The sequence below is a fragment of the Lygodium microphyllum genome, chromosome 3 (genome assembly GCF_053477565.2).
Source record: "Lygodium microphyllum isolate KBCC chromosome 3, Lygodium_microphyllum_v1.1.10, whole genome shotgun sequence".
In the NCBI taxonomy this organism is placed as follows: domain Eukaryota; kingdom Viridiplantae; phylum Streptophyta; class Polypodiopsida; order Schizaeales; family Lygodiaceae; genus Lygodium; species Lygodium microphyllum.
Window position 1 is genome coordinate 93,175,718 of NC_141137.1, and position 16,828 is coordinate 93,192,545.

Sequence of the window (16,828 nt, forward strand, 5' to 3'; positions counted from 1 at the left end):
AAACTACATTGATTATGACCATTTCAATCCATACAATTACTACAAATCACACTACTACTCTTTTTATGATTAGTATTGAATAATATTAAGATCAAACCACCAAAAGCATTTTCTAAATAAGAATCATGTATGAAAACTAAATGCAACATGTATTTCTGTGTATGTATTTCTGTAGCAATGAGATTAGGCACTCACTCTTGAGAATTCAATGTCTTCTTCTTCTTCTCGATTGCTTGATTGATCTCCTGGAGTGCTTGTGTTTTTTGTTGTCCAACCACTACCTTGCAAGTGATAGCTTCACTCTATGTCAATATTGAAAACATGACTTCTTGCACTGTTGAAAATACTCTTTTTGTTGTGAATATGAAATATATGATTTGTGTGATGTTGAAAAAAGTCTCTTAGATGTGAATATGGAATAAATGGTTTGTGCAATGCTTTTATCAATGATGAGTGCTTTCAAAATACTAGCCTTTATTTCTATTCTGTGATGCTATATACCTCAAGATTTTGCCTCAAGACTAAACCTAGCCTTATATTTGTTGTATCATTTCGTAATATTAGGGCATTTTATCAAGTTCTTATACATTGTATTATACTTTACTATATAGAACTTTCCATTATACTGTATTTTCATAGGAAAAGCATTACCATCAGATTTTATGGTTACACTCTTTATAATTTTGCAATAAGCATATGGCTATACAATACTTTCAAATACTCAATATGATTTTTCCATAGGATGTAATTTGATTTTCTAACAACACATATCATGATCTTTCATCAATTTATAGATTAGACCATATGGTAAAAAAATTTCTTGCAATATAAGAAGTACTTTTTGTTATTTTATTCAATACAATTTGAGATTTGGCCATGAGGTCAAATCTTTTCTTATAATATAAGAAGTAATTTATGTTCTTTTTTCCAATATATTGTGAGATTTTTCCATGTAGCCAAATCTTCTCCTTAAGCTGTCTCTTGGCCAAAATAAGGACTCTTGTAGTATCACAATATCTTGCAACCAATCAAGCACTTTGTTCATTTTACTACAAGAATGACATTTTGCCATTTGATCAAATGCTTTCTTATATTATCAACCCTTGCTTACTTCCAAAAGGAAAGGCTAGTTTCTACTTACAATTCCTTAGTTTCTATAATTTGGCCATGTGGTCAAATCTTGTCTTGCAAGAAACAAACCACTTTTTTGGAATTTGATCCTAAAAAATTAAGACTAAATCTATGGTGGATTCAATCACACAAATTTTGGGTATGCTAGATTTGGTTGTATGGAAAAATGTTCTAAGAAAAACATCTTCTATTTTATCTCCAAAAAAGGAAGACCATGTTCTACTTGGAACTCCTTGATTACCTACTATATTTATAGGAAGTCTCGCCATGTGGTCAAAACTTGTTGTGCAACAAACAAACCACTTTGTTTCCATAAACCATTACTTTCATTTTAATTTTTCATAACTTCCTATAAATATCATATCATTTTGCCACAAATTAGCCACTTTTTCCATTCCACTACAAAATAAAAATTGGCCATATGGTCAAATCTTTCATTTTGTTATTAATGCTAGCATCCAAGAATCCCCCATTCTTGTTTTGTTCAGCCATATGATCAAATCTAATCTCACAAATCTTGCAAACCATGAGACCGCTTTTTCATTCCATTTTAAAATAATATTTGGCTACATAGTCAAATCCAATTTCACAGCATATTACAACAAATGAATTACTTTCTTCATATGGTTATGAAACTAGATTTAGCCATATGGTTAAAACTAGTTTATAGAAATCATCTTATCTTGTAGGTTTTGCCATGAGGTCAAATCTCCACCTTTCAAGTGTTTTTCACTTTATCTTATATTGATATCTATGGGATTTGCTACATAGCTATATTTGTTTATATGTGAATCTCATATCACAATAAACCGCATCCTCTCTTTAACTAGCCTTTAAGAACCCTATGTAAAAAACCAAGGCAAAGTTTCTAATCTGATAGATAAGTCTTATGACTAAATAGGATTTGACCACATGGCTAAGACCAATGACAATCTTTCTACAATATAGCTCATTTCAAGGGAAACTTACATGTGCAGTAATTAAAATGTTAACTTTGGGCCAAATGGAATTGTGAGATTGCTACATAACCACATTGATATATAGGTGGATCTCATATGGGACTAAATCTCATTCTTTGATTAAATAGGATTTGACCACATGGCCAAAAATCTTAGCAAAGTTCCTAGAGTATGATTCTTGCATAGGAAACTTACATGGAGAAGAAATCCAATATTAACTTAGGGACAAAATCATCCATGACATTTTCTACATAACCACAATGATTTTTCACTATATCTCATACCACACTCACACTCAACATTTCATTATCACTTGACCATTTGGTTAAGCCCATGGTCAAGTCTCACTATTAATAGAATTTGATCTTCTCATCGAAGTCCATGGCAAAGTTTCTACTATATGATTCTTGCAAGAGAAACATAATTAATGCTAACTTAGGGCCAGGATAATCCAAGAGATTTGATACATAAGCACACATATTTATGGTTGGATCTCATACCACACTTAATCTCAAATTTTAATATTTTATTTTATGGAAGAGTCCCTTTAGAGTACATTTGTCTTGTATTTTGTAAAATCTTGTGTTGTTGTGTTTTCAATTTTCAGCTTAGAAATCTTATACATTTATTTTGGTTTTGTGAAATTTGAATATTTTTAAATCCACTTTTGTCTAACAACATTTTCTCTTTGTAGAACTATTCAATGGCAAAGAAAGATAGCACATCCAAAAAGGAGACCCAAACCATTGATGGAGTTAGTGGTGGTTTTGTGTATCCATGGTATGTGGATGTTTATGATAGTCAAGGAAAAAGGGCTGACAATGTTCTCTTATTCACTTTGAAGAGTGATATTACATTTTTTCAACAAGATGGTGGCATAGAGAAGATAACAGATGGATGTGTTGGGAAAGAGGAAATACCATGTAATCTTGTTAAGATCAAGGGGAAAAATGTAGTATACAAACTTGATCCTTTGTCATTTCACTTTGCCCATATTAAAGAGGATGAAGAATACTCTTTGAAAACAATGGTATGGACCTTATTTGAGGAGGTAAGGGCACATAAGACATTATATTAGCATTCCAAGCTATTCAAAATAGTGAGCTACTTTCCCTATCAAGAAAATGTGATCGCCCCAACAAAAGAATGAAGCTCCAAGATAAACAAATAGACTTGAGATCTTCACCTTCTCCTCAAGAAGAAAATAATTCATGGAATCCCACAAGCTCAAAGTCAAAATCACCTCAACAAAGTTCCTTGTCACAAGCTCTTGTTGTTAGTATGGCTGCTAACACTACTAAGAATGATGCCACTTTACCTTCCATGTTAGAAGTTACACCTACAAAGCCAATAATTTCTCTTGAGGTCAAGGCAGTAGAAAGAACATTCAATTTTCCTGAAATAGTTAAGAAGAAGGGAAAGAAGGAAGAAACATGATTTCACATGTTTGAAGAATTCTTTCCATTTGGTCCAACAACACAATTTCCTATTCTCATTTATAGGTGTTATGAGGCACCTCCTTTGTATGCTTATAGGTCACTATGTTGGGATTATGTAGAGAAGCTAACCACGTCTTTCATAAAGACTCCCATGAATCTAGCAACAGCAGCATATCTTATGCCTTTTGTACAAGACAACAATGAGAAGAGACCCATGCATCGTGATGAGGTGGATGCTAATAAGTTGGACACTTATAGTTATTGGATTATATCAGGGCTTCACTCAATTCATGCATCAAATATATATATTCAGAGTAATACTACACGTTGTCTAGCAACCAAGCATTTATACACCACAAGAAATGCTAGAATATTAGTTGATTGTCCTGTGGAAATGTGCATTGAGCTTTCACAATTGAAAAATATGGAATCACATAATGTTATGAAGAATGCACCTTATGTTGAGCAACTTCAACACCATTTGATCCAACAACACAATTTCCTATTCTCATTGATAGGTGTTATGAGGCACCTCCTTTGTATGCTTATAGGTCACTATGCTGGGATTATGTAGAGAAGCTAACCACGGCTTTCATAAAGACTCCCATGAATCTAGCAACAGCAGCATATCTTATGCCTTTTGTACAAGACAACAATGAGAAGAGACCCATGCATCATGATGAGGTGGATGCTAATAAGTTGGACACTTATAGTTATTGGATTATATCAGGGCTTCACTCAATTCATGCATCAAAGATATATATTCAAAGTAATACTACACGTTGTCTAGCAACCAAGCATTTATACACCACAAGAAATGCTAGAATATTAGTTGATTGTCCTGTGGAAATGTGCATTGAGCTTTCACAATTGAAAAATATGGAATCACATAATGTTATGAAGAATGAACCTTATGTTGAGCAACTTCAACAATTAAGAGATCAGTGGCTAGCATTTGGTTCTCCACCAAAACCCCAACAAGGGCTTTCTAAGACAAGCTCTCAAAGAGTACCATGGCAGGTAATCACATATAAGCTTACCTTATTTTTTTGTGAAGATTAGTGTGATGCTCTTTCTTTTGTTCTATGCTCACTATTTTGATCTTTTTTTTGCAAAGATTTGTGGCATACATTGGAGAAAGTTGTGCATCTAGAGATTGCCATATGATTGTTAGCTCCCAAGAAATATTTGATAGTTGGATCAAAATCATGAAGAGATACTTTAGAGGTGAACTTATATCCCAAGAGGAGATTTTGAGAAAAAAGGGAAGGCAACCTTCTCCTGCTGCATTTCATTGCCTTATGGGTTTAAAGGATGGAGACATCCTTACACCACAAGAGGAGATCAATGAAGGTCATATCCTTTTTCTTAGAAACAAATGGGATGAGGAAGATATGATTGACATGGAAACAAGGGCTAAGCAAATCAAGCAAGATAGGGTCCTAAAGGAGGAATTAGTCACTCTTTTCAATGCTTCAGCTCCAGAAAGTAGCGCTATGATGAAGACTTGGGAAGAGCTTGTTAATGGTTATGATATCAATGATGAAGTCTACACCAAGATTTTAAGCATTTGCAATGATTGGGTATCAAAGAAGCTCACACGTGGAGCTGATGCAGGGTCCCTAACAAATGGAGCAAAAGATATTGTGAACTTCCTAATTGGAAAAAAGCAAAATCCTCTTCAATCCTCCACTACTTCCCCTTGGCGTGTATATATTGTCGGATGCAATCTATAAACCTTTGATCTTATACATAATGTTTACAGAGATCCAATTACCATTGGGGTTGTTGTTCTAGATGCAGCACATGGGGTTGAGGGAATGAGATGGGACTCTATAAAGTTTGGAAAGGTTGTATCCACTCTACTACAAATGACATGTGAACCTAAACAATTCATGTTGTTATCATTTCTTGATCGAAAGCAAATGGCAGCTTTGGAAAATGCTCTTGAAAGCATTTCTTGCAAGTATTGCATGCTAGTTGGCAGTGTTGACTTCCTACCAATGGATAGAACATTTGCTTTTGGATCGATAGATTCTTTTGTGGTTTTGACATTAGTGACCATGGAGAAAAGCTTCATCAATTTTGAGTGATATATAAACAATGTCAACAAGCCTTCCATTTTGGACTTTGAAGGCGTGGACAAGGAGTGCAATGATGAAGATCTTGAAGAAGAACAAAGGATTGCAAAGGCCGTTTTGAGAAAGAAAATGAAAGTTATGGAAACTACAATCAAAGCATTCAATGATACTCATGAGGTTGTATTTGATGTATATGCAAGTGGACTTGCATCTAAGGTGGCATTGATAAATCATATGAAGACTATTGCAGTGGTTTGCAACACTCAAGAGCAAAGAGAGGTTGAAGCACAATTGTGGAGGGTCCATGAGAGTGCCAAACAAAATTCAAATTCCCAAGAGGTTCCTCCTACTGAAGTTCAAGTTCTTGAAGTACCACCCGAGGGCATAGAAGAATCAAGCCAAGATATAGCAAGTCTAATTATGAAAGAGAAATTAAGGGCTACTTCAGGTGTTTAAACTCCGTTCCTTCTCCTTTCATCAAGGAAGACACATTGATGTAATTTTGATTTTTTCTTGAGAAGTTACTTCCATTATCATTTGCAATATTTTCTTTCTTTGATGATATTAATTAAAGAAACTATGTCTTTGCTTTTTTAATTTTTTATAAAAGGTACCAAGCATGTTTGGTTTAAAGAATCTATTTAAGTAAATATTTTACCAAATCTGTATTAAAGAGCTCATTAAAATTTATCATCATTTATAAGGATAACTATTTAATTGTAATCTATTGTGTAAGAATACTTATCATAATGAAAAGTTTGAGCTAGCTATGCAAAATTTACTTAAGTCTATTTTAGATCTTATTTCAATTAAACTCTTATATGTGTTGTGTTATGATCTTGTCATGTTAGTTTTGGTTAGATTTGTCCACATTGTCAAATCTCTTATCTCTATAGCCTCTTTTACTACATCACTAGTGTATGTCTATGCATGTACCTTAGGATAAGAAAGCCAACAATATATTGCACACCCCAAAAAAGATTCATTGCACCTCCCAAAGGAGTTTTACCTCAGTAATAAATATTGCAACAAAGATTTCTCTCCAATGTATCTTTTGAGATGTGTATATGGAATATTAAGGTAAAATCCTTGTTACAATTCGTGAGTTTAAATATCTATGGGATATAACTAGTTCAAAAATAGAATGGTTAGTCCTTAAGAAGAAACTATGAAAACTTATTCAAATAGTGTATAACTTATCTCAATTAAATTGTCACGTGTCACTTATATGCAACATAGTTTTGGTCACATGGTCAAAAGTATCATGTTTAAATTTTCTTTTAATAATTAGGACTAATAAACATCTTCTTTGTACATGACATTTTGAAGGCCTTTTTAAAAGCTGAGAATGTTAAATATTATAATGATAATATAATTTGTGCAACTAATTACAAGAATCTATTGTTAGTATCTCAAGTATACTTATAACTAGCGATAAAAAGTAGGTATGGAAAAATGACTTTATTAGAATAGATTTTACTTCAAAAAAACCGTAATATATATTTTTTTCACCTCATGATATTACTTTTGATTAGATTTGACCACATGGTCAAATGTCTCTTTTCTTAAGACATCATTTTTTAAGTAGTACCTATTTATGTATTTATCAATGTGAAGTTAAATTGCTTTAGTGTTCTATGCCAGTTTAGAGCTCAAACATTAGGTAGAATGATGAGAAAGTAAATGAATCTAATGTGCTTCTTTTTCTTCTTTGTAACTTTAACTAAGACATCTATGGTTGGATATCTAGCACATTCAACAACAGTAGAGCACGATGATGTGATTGATGTTTTCTTGATAAGAAATGCAACACAATTATGTGTAATACTTGATCTCAATGGTCTTCTTTTACAACGATGCTTTGCTAAGTCTAAAAGGTTTCAAAGCTTTCAAATGGGAAAGCAATGGCTTGTTCTTCGACCAGGATGTATGGAGTTTCTTGAAGCCTTATTTGCAAGATTCCAAGTGGGAGTTTGGTCAACAGCTTTACATAAGAATGTCATGGCAGTTATTAAGTGCTTGGAGATCCATGCAAAAAGGAAGTACCCTTTCTTCATGATTTGGGACCAAGAACAATGCCATAGACATCGACTCAAAATCATATATAGGCCAGATAAGATGGGAGTAGAAGCAATGTTCAAGCCTCTAAAGTATGTATGGGATCAATATGGAGATGTTTGTCAGCATACCAAGACTATTCTCATAGATGATAGTCCTTACAAAGGATGTCCAAATCCTGTTGAGAATTGCATTTATCCAAAAACATTTGATATTGATCATGAAGACTCTATCTTGATCAAAGGACTTCTACCATACTTGACTCACTTAAGCAAATACCATGATGCACGTTGTCGTACTGCCGCGCATCCGAGGTGTGGAATCCACAAAAAAATTGTGTGTGTGACATTTGTAACTTTGTACATACTTAGTTGTTGTGTTTGCATTTTTTTCTGCGAGCCAATATAGTGGAGAGGGGTTTGGAAGTGAATATATTTGTGGGAAGAATAGTGGTGGAGATGTTTGGGAAGTTTGGCTCAGTTTCAGAAGCACTAGAAGATCGATTACCATCTACCTTGGATCTTGTAATGGAGTGAAGAGGAAGAAGAAAGACTGAGCTTGTACATTCAAACTTTGCAAGGGGTTGTTGTTCATAGTCTTAAGGGGCACAAAGATATCCTGTATTGTGTGGCCTATTCAAGGGATGGTAAAAGATTTGCATCAGGAGGAGCGGACAAGATAGTGATTACTTGGATTTATAAAGCCTTGGGCATAGATCTGGTCAGATTTGCTAGTAGATCAATGAACTGCATTGGCAATCAATTTGTTAATAATGCAAATATATGCTGAAAGTATAAATCAAGTGAAGGCCATTTTGCAGCATATGTGGAACATGGCCTTGGTGATGAGGCACTGAAATGTTCTCAACAAATACAACTTGAAGGTTGTAGCCCTGATCCCATCACATTTGTTTCCATCTTGAAGGCATCTAGTATCACAGGAGCTCTAGAAACAAGTTATCAAATATATAGAGAAGTAATTACTAGGGGATTTGGAACAGATGTGTACATGGGCAGCACATTGGTAGACATGTACATCAATTGTGGATCACTGTGGCAGAGGCATGCCAAATTTTTTATGCACTACCTATTCGAGATGCAGTTGTGTGGTCTGCATTGATTGCAGGATATGCTGAACATGGTCTCAATGAGGAAGTACTGGAATGTTTCCAACGTCTACAACTGGATGGTATTTCTGCAGATGTTGTCACATTTATTATCTACTTGAAAGCATGTGGTAGTAGAGAAGCCATAAAAGCAAGTCGAGAGATCCATGCTGAGATCAGGAAATCAGGATTAGAAACATATCTTTTAATAGGAAACACGTTGATAGACATGTATGGCAGATGTGGCTTGTATGCAGAAGGGTGGAAAGTCTTTGACAAACTGCTTGTTAAAGACATTCTCTCATGGACTATAATGATAAAGGCATATGTTGATAACCATGAGGGCAATTTGGCTTTACCATGTTTTGAGGAAATGAAAGAGCAGGGTATATCTGTGGATACTGTCCTAGTTGTTCTCTGGTTAAAAGCTTGTGATACTACTCAAGCCTTGGAGATAGGTCGAGAAATACATGCAGAGTTGAGGAAATCAGGGCTGGAAAAAAAAACATTTTTGTTGGTAACACATTGATTGGCATGTATGGGAAGTGTGGATCAGTTGTTGCAGAAGGACGAGAGGTGTTTGATCAGTTGCCTGTTCAAGATGCAGTGTCATGGGCTGCATTGGTTGCATCTTATGCTCAGCATGGGCTTGGTGAAGAAATTTTAGATTGTTTTAAACAAATGGTAGTGGAAGGTGTGTCTGTGGGTGCCATTACTTTGCTCTTTGTTTGAGAGCTTGTGCCACCTTAGGAGCTTTAGATACAGGCTGAGAACTCCATGTAGAGATATACAAAAGGGGAGTGGATGAAGAGCTTCATGTTGGCAACACACTTGTGACTTTATACAAGAGTTGTAGCTTGTTTACAGAATCACGGCATGTGCTCAGCAAGCTTCCAATTCAAGACATAGTTTCATGGAATGTACTTATCACAGGAATTACTGGAGGTGGGCTGCAAATTGTTGAAAACAGTGAAACATGGGAGATGGCTATTGTGGGAGGAGGCCACTTTTCTGGGGGAAAAAGGGGAGGAGCGCAGTGTATGGAAAAAAAAAGCCTGAAGAAAAAGGAGAAAACGGGAAAAACAGGGGGTTTTAGGAACTATACTCTGCCTGCGATTAGAAAGAAAAAGGACAGACAACTCAAGAAGAAAGACAGGCAACCGAGGGAGGCTTTATTGGCACAAGAGCAGAGCATATTCAATACCCTGCATCTATGCATGGAAGGGAAAAAGGGCGCATATTCACTGAACCAGGATGGAAGGAGCTGAAGCTTGAAGATTTTTCTGCTGTATATTTTGCTATAGCTGAAACATTGCAGAATTATTGATACACCATTCTATGTGATGGAGTATGTGAAAGGGCGTAGATGTACGAGTAGCTATTGATGAAGTCGGCACTCAGGGCCGTGAAGAAGGCACACAACGAGTTGGCCATCAGCAGCACCATCCACACCACCATCAGGAAGAAACCGAACGCCCTGTGGCTTAGTCCAATGTGCAAAATTCAGGCAACCCATACACTGGATCGAACCCCTATAATAGTTTCAGAAAACTGATTGCATCATTTGCATAACCAATGGGTTAACATGGGCTGGTAGACGATGATGGCTTGACATGACTGTTAGCTCTGCATCAAATGCATCCTTACGAAAACAAATATATATATTGAGACAGTGTAGATACTCTAAGGACTTCTCCGTGACATGGGCCACAAAAACATCAGATTACTCTATACTGATCATGTTTGGCAGATGGCTCTGAACAATGTCACTACTTCAAGGTTTGCATCCAAAAGGAGCTATTGACATGAAAAAAGACTGATCATCAGTTGCTTCAAGATAGTACCCAGACTTGGCAGCTTCAATAGCATATTCTATGTCATCATAAAGAGGTCCAGCTACATAAACGCCTTGTCATCTTACCCTCAATATACATCCCTTTACGACTACTAAATATTGGGATCTCTGGCTGATAACCATCAAGTTGTACATGGACATTGTGCTCTTTAGGAATGCACCCAAAGTAACTGAGAGTTATGGTAATTGAGTATCAGAAGCTATAGGAGGAAGCAGTTATTTCTGAGTGACTTTGACTGTTGCTTGAGCTGTAATGCCATTTCTGATAGTTGTGAAAAGTCTTTAGCTATGGGAATTTTTCAGATTGAGATAGGTATAACAGTGACATGAATTTTATTGTCATCTTCCCAATCTTTTCTAACACCTAAGAAAGTAAGTGGCTGCATTTAAAGACCTTCGGAATTGAGGAATCTTCTATCTTGGAAATTTTCAAGAACCTCTGTGGTCAGGACTTTGCTTTCCAAAACCCTTTGACATCTTTGGTGAACCCGACGTGAAAGCGTCGCATAAATTTCAGGATGGGAGATACTTCAGCATCAATTTCAGCCTCTTCTACAATTCCTGCTTTGTTCTCTACTTCAGCTCCATCATTGACTGCTGCTTCAAGTACTTCAATGGATGATTTAAAGCAAATTTTGTAGAATATGTCTATGTATATGTAGCTTCAAAATCAGCAGACACAATTGTATATGTAGCAACAACAGCAGTTGCATCAACAACAGTTGTCTTAGCAAAGGCAACTATATTTGGAGCAGGAGAATGCAATCAGTGTGACTAAATCGATCAAAGCAGTTGAAAATGAGAAGAAGCTATTTGATGGTTGTAATGTATCCGCTTATTTGAAGACGTATGAGATCAAGATGGGATTTTTTGGAGTACCAACAGGACTTATGAGTAAGTATTTCCTTCGCCTTGTCACACCTGCCTTGAGGGCAAAAGTGACTGATCTTTTCCTTCAAAATTTGCGTTGGCAAGATTTTAAGAAGGCCCTGAAAGAGGAGTATTTTCTTGAGGACTTTGGAATGGCAGGGAAAATTCAGCAGACTATTTTGACTAGTGTAGGTTCTAGCATCAGATCCGAGATAGGTCGGGATTTGCTTGTTGACAGGTACACTATTTATGCGTACTTGGCTAAGTCTCAGGGAGCAGATGTACTTGTTGAGGAGAAACATAAGAGAGATGAAGAGAATCCAAATGCAGCTAAAAAGACTAGAGGGGGTGAGTTTGTTACTCCACCTACTACATGACCGTCTTTGAGACCAGGGCCAGAACGACAGATGGAAGATGTTCAAAAGAAAGAAAAGAGGCAAGAGCCTAGAGAGAGAAAGCAGCCAGGGTTTAGATTGATGTCCGATATTGAGACATCTACGAACATGAAGAAAATCTTTAATGATAAGATACTTGGCAGTGAGGTGACTTTTACTATTTCTGAGGTTTTGGGCATCTCGAAAAGAGAGTTTCAAGATCAGTTCCAAGAAGTTCTGAAGAGGAAAAGACATGCATTGCCTACTACTGATGCACAAGGAGTTTTGATTGGGGAGTTGGATGAGGATGAGGATGAGGTTATGGTTGAGAATGCTTCTATTTTTCCGCAGATAGAGAAGAGGGTTCAGCCTATGCATTATGCTAAAACTGATGAGCCTATCTTGGTACCGCGTAGTCATTTTCGCGGAGTCATTGGGCTAGGAAAACTACAGAAACAATGGTAAAAATTGGAGAGAAACAGGTGGCTTATGTTGCTTTGGTGGATCATGGTTCAGAGATTAATCTCATAGTTCGTGGAGTTTATGAAAGTAATAGATGGCCTATGGATGCAGAGCATGGATGGCGTATGAGAGCCGCCAACAACACTGTAGGTGATTTGTATGCTGCATGTCCCAGTGTCAGGATTTCTATTGGAGATGTAGAGGAGGATTTCCATTTCTTTGTGCAGGATTCATGCTCTTACCCCATAATTCTTGGACATCCATTCATCACAGAGATGCGCATGGAGACAAAAGTAATGGATGATGGATCTTCTTATGCACGGATTCATAGTAAAGATGGTATGAGAGCAGTTCAGTGTATGACTGTGTGTGTAAACCATGCAAGAAACAGGGATACTCTTCAAGATGCACCTTTGCCCACTGTGAGGGATTTGGGTTTTCATTAGGTACCACTATTCCGCGAGACGATGGTGGTATAGAGCAAAGGAGATTGGAGTTCTCGCCTCCTGGCAGCAGTGTTTTCTCCTCCAGCTTTATTGGAATTTCAGCAAATAGTTCGATGAGTTATCAGAAGATTTCTAAGTTGCCTAGAGTTGCCAAGCAATACATATGCAGAAAGGAGAAAATTTTGAAAAATGCAGGTATTTTAGAGGATGATGAGCATATAGATGGGATGTATGATAGTATGGTTTGTGCAGATACAATGACAGAGATGGAAAATATGCTGAAAACTAATATGCAGAGTTGTCACAGTAATGTATTAGTGCAGTCCCTAGACATGTTTCATGAAATTTTAGATTTTTTGTCATAGATAGAGTCAGAGGCTGAGGTGACTCAGCAAAAAGTGTTGAGTACTAAAGAAATTCAACAAACAGAGTTTCTGGCTGATTATGATTAGCCTACAGAGATACAAAGGCTGAAAACTTTCAGCCAATAGAGTTTACTGCTGAAATATTTCAGCATCTCGAGTTTAGGGATGTTCTTATGCGGTCCATAAAGCAGAGGGCTGAGGATATTCAGCCACTAAAGTGCAGAATTGTTGATTTACAGCAAGATTTGAGTAATGCAGAGGATCATAATGAAGCTAGGGTTGACACGAAATACAAGACTGTGGATAAGAAGGTGAAGCCGGTATAGCTGTACTGCTTCCACCTGACAGTGATCATCAAATAGAGAGGGCTACCAAATAGCCAATTTTTGAGGAATCCAGAGCATATAGGCCATAAATTTTCAGCAGAGACTCTTGCTAAATTAAAAATTGTAAATGGTGATTTCTTGCTACCCACAAAGAAGCAATGCTTTTAGGATATGCTTGAGCGACATGGAAGGGGGTTTGCTTTTTTCTCGCATGATATTGGATGTGTGAATCCGGATATTATTGCTCCTATGGTGATCTTTACTATTCCTCATATTCCGTGGAACCTCCGACCTATTCCAGTGCCTAAGGCACACCTGCCAAAGTTAATTGACTTGTTGAATGAGAAAATCAGGATGGAAATCCTAGAGCCATCATCTGCACCATACTCAAATAGGTGGTTTACGGTTCCAAAGAAGAATGGTACTCTCTTATTTATACAGGACATGCAGCCAGTAAACAGAGTTACTATCAGGAATGTTGGTATAGGTCCAGTTGTGGATGAGTTTACAGAAGCATTTGCTGGATGTGCCATCTATTCTTTAGGTGATTTGTATTCGGGATATGATCAGTTTCAGCTGGCTTTGGAAAGCAGGGACATAACCACTATGAGAACTCCTATTGGGCTTGTCAGGATGTGTACCTTGCCTCAAGGTGCCACTAATTCTGTTGCACATATGATGAATACCATGCATAAGGTCCTTCATGAGTACATACCTCAGCTTACCATGCCTTTCTTGGATGATGTGCGCATTAAGGGGTGTGCAGAAGAAGAGAAGAATGAGAGTCTAAATGAGCAGGGATGTAGATACTTTGTGGCTGATCATATTTCAGCTTGTGAAAAGATTTTGGCCAAGTTAGAAGAAGTGAACTTGACACTTTCAAGGCAAAAATCTATTTTTGGAGTAAATGAGGTCGTCATTGTTGGACATATGTGTGGGTATTATGGCAAGAAACCTTCACCTGAGAAGGTGGATGCTATAGGCAAGATTACAGAGTATTGTTCTACCACTTCAGAGGTATAGAGATTCATTGGATCTTGTGTTTTTTACACGATTTGGATACCCCATTTTGCACACATAGCAGATTGTTTATATCAGCTGCTTCAAAAGGGGCAGAAATTTTATTGGGATGAGAGCCACACTAGAGCCATGCAGAAATTGAAGAAGTTATTGCAGATTGCTCCTACTCTCAGGAAAGCAGATTATAATTGTGGAAGGCCTATTGTATTGACAGTTGACACTAGTCCAATTGGTATAGGTTGGGCTGTGGGTCAAGATGATGTAGATGGAAATAGGTATGCTATTTGGTTTGGGGCAAAAGTCCTAAATGAGAGACAGAGGAGGTATCCGCAAATCAAGAGGGAATTACTAGGAATTGTTATGGCTCTCAAATGTGACAAGGAGTACTTTATTGGAGCCTCAGTTGTGGTAGAGACAGATTGCTTGCCATTGATAGGTATGATTACGAGTTGCTCTACTCCGGATATAGCTATGCTAAGATGGATTGCATACATCAAGTCATTAAATCCAGAATTTAAACAGATAGTAGGGAAGGATAATCCAGTGGCGGATATGCTATCTAGAGCCAAATATGATGATGAGGAGACACTACTTGCAGAAGAGGATGATGCAGAAATTTCAGTTGCTATGGTTGATCATGTTTGTCATGTTTATGATATTGTGGCTTTCATAAAAGAACTCTATGTTGGAGATTGGTTGCCGATTGGCAAGTATCTTAGTACACTAAGCAAAAGAGATGAATGGACAGATGAAGAGTCTAAGAAGATCAGAAGAAAAGCCTATGGTTATTTTCTCAATGACGGATTTCTTCAGAAGCACCCAAAGAAAAGAGGTGGATTACCCTTGCGGGTTGTCTGTGATAAAGAGACCCAGTTACAGGTGATGAGAGAGTTTCATGAGAGTCCTTAGGCTGGTCATAGAGGAGTGTGGGCTACTTATGAGAAAATCAAGGAGAAATATTGGTGGAAAGGCATGTATAGAGATGTTTCTCACTTTGTAGAGACTTGTAGAGACTATCAGATGTATTCCGTAGTGCGTCATCGAGATGAGCTTCATCCGACCTATCCATTATGCATTCATTACAAGTGGGTAGTTGACTTGGTTACTATGCCTATGGGTCTATGGCAGATGAGGTATATTGTTTTGGCTAGAGAGGATCTTACCAATCATGTTGAGGGTAGACCTTTGAGAACGAAGACCACTAGTGCAGTGTGTAAGTTCTTATTGGAAGAAATTTTCTGCAGGTATGGCTATGTGGGTAATAATTATAGGGGTTCAATCGAGTGTATGGGAAGTGTGGATCAGTTGCAGAAGGACGAGAAATTTTAGATTGTTTTAAACAAATGGTAGTGGAAGGTGTGTCTGTGGGTGCCATTACTTTGCTCTTTGTTTGAGAGATTGTGCCACCTTAAAAGCTTTAGATATAGGCCGAGAACTCCATGTAGAGATATACAAAAGGGGACTGGATGAAGAGCTTCATGTTGGCAACACACTTGTGACTTTGTACAGCAGTTGTGGCTTGTTTACAAAATCATGGCAAGTGTTCAGCAAGCTTCCAATTCAAGACATAGTTTCATGGAATGTACTTATCACACGAATTACTAGAGGTGGGCGGCGAATTGTTGAAAACGATGAAACAGGGGAGATGGCTATTGTGGGAGGAGGCCACTTTTCTGGGGGAAAAAGGGGAGGAGCGCAGTGTATGGAAAAAAAAATCCTAAAGAAAAAGGAGGGAACGGGAAAAACAGGGGGTTTTAGGAACTATACTCTGCCTGCGATTAGACATGAAAAAAGACTGATCATCAGTTGCTTCAAGATAGTACCCAGACTTAGCAGCTTCAACAGCATATTCTATGTCATCATAAAGAGGTCCAGCTACATAAACGCCCTGTCATCTTACCCTCAATATACATCCCTTTACGATTGCTAAATATTGGAATCTCTGGCTGATAACCATCAAGTTGTACATGGACATTGTGCTCTTTAGGAATGCACCCAAAGTAACTAAGAGTTATGGTAATTGAGGATCAGAAGCTATAAGAGGAAGCAGCTGCTTTATTTCTGAGTGACTTTGACTATTGCTTGAGCTGTAATGCCATTTCTGACAGTTGTGAAAAGTCTTCAGCTATGGGAATTTTTCAGATTGAGATAGGTATAATAGTGACATGAATTTTATTGTCATCTTCCCAATCTCTTCTAACACCTAAGAAAGTAAGCACCTGCATTTAAAGACCTTCGGAATTGAGGAATCTTCTATCTTGGAATTTTTCAAGAACCTCTGTGGTCGCGACTTTTCTTTCGAAGCCCTTTGACAATGTGAAGTCGTCAAGTTTGATC